At 30.6% G+C, this 1584-nt stretch overlaps 1 non-coding gene across 1 annotated transcript; it reads left to right on the top strand.

Annotated features, from left to right (window-relative positions):
• Positions 1–1206: 1206 nt before the first annotated feature.
• On the top strand, positions 1207–1372 carry LOC115230250. The gene has a single exon (XR_003883412.1). It is a non-coding gene; the product is annotated as a U1 spliceosomal RNA (small nuclear RNA).
• Positions 1373–1584: the final 212 nt, after the last annotated feature.

Consider the following 1584-nt stretch of genomic DNA (forward strand, 5'->3'; position numbering starts at 1 on the left):
GCGCGTATCTCTTTGTGCATGTTTGAGTGTGTCTATGTATATGGGTTTTGTTACTATGTACGTCTGTCTGTTATGTATATGTGCGTACCTTTGTGTGTCGTTGTGTGTATGCGTATAGGAAGTGTGTGAAGTGTTTAATATATATATAATATATATATTATATATATATATATATATATATACATCTACATAACAGCCTACTAACAAATCTACCTGTGTATGAATAAACTGTGGATATTGGAGTATCACTACCTTCTACGTATATCTATGTAGTACTGGGGATGTTCCATTTATGAGGACGTACTCCTGTATTTGTCTGAGTGTTGGATTCTCCGGGCGCTTGGATAAAATGCGGATGTCAAGTCGACTCAGTGTACCCCCACGTTGGTCTTTGGCAAGTTGGAAGAGTATTGAGGACTGTTTTTTGTCGGCATATTGTCTTAAATATTTATTTATCTCTCCGCAATACCTCTAGATGTCTCACCATTGTATGTCATTTTCTTGTCTTTACAAGCACTCTCTAGATACCTTATTCTGTAGACTACATTTCTGGTCCTACAGTTAATGCCAGGTTTAATATTACATACTATGCAGTTCTCATTGATGCATGTGATATTCTCAAACGGGTACGTCCTACATAATTGTAACCTGGAGGAGCTCCCTGGCTCCGTCAGAGAGACAGACAGACAGACAGAAGGAAAAGCATATACACGGTATGCAATTAAAGTAGGAAAATATACATAGTATACCACACTAAGAAAAATAATAATAAATGTGTGTGTATGTGTGTGTACATACACACATTTATACATACATACATAAATATACATATATGTATATATATATATATATATATATATATATATATACATTTCTATATACATATAGATATGTATATATATGTATATATTGTATATATACATATATATATATATATATTATATATATATATATATAATATATATTATATATATATATATTATATATATATATATATATATATATATATATATATATATATTGGTAAAAACGGTAAGGTAACAAAAGAAAGAAAGAGACCTCAATATTATGTAAATTGAGGAATCTATCTGTAAAATAATATGTGACAATTATTCATTAGCCAAGATAAAACTCTGAGTTCGGATGCCGAGGTGGAAATCCACACCACCATCTCTTCGGTAATATAATATATATATATATATATATATACTTACCTGGCACAGGGGTAAACCATGATCATCAAGGTGGTTCTCCCAGAGTGAGGCCCTTCCATTGCACTCCGGTTGGGTTGACCTTTGCGATCGCCCCAAATGTGTGTTATATTAATTATCTTTTTTATAATTTTGATATATATTAAATAATATAAATTAATTAATCTTATGTATTGGCTTTAATTTTTCATTGTATGATTTGCCTAATAGTGTTTTTATCTCTAATTTAATATAATATATATTATATATATTATATATATATATATATAGCCAAGCAGGCGAAGATAGAGAGATCTAGATATGTACGTACACACATTCACATCTATAAGTTCTGTAATGCTTAACAACAAACGACACAGTAAATAGGGAGAAC

This window comes from Octopus sinensis, unplaced genomic scaffold (assembly GCF_006345805.1).
Source record: "Octopus sinensis unplaced genomic scaffold, ASM634580v1 Contig15075, whole genome shotgun sequence".
NCBI classification, from domain to species: domain Eukaryota; kingdom Metazoa; phylum Mollusca; class Cephalopoda; order Octopoda; family Octopodidae; genus Octopus; species Octopus sinensis.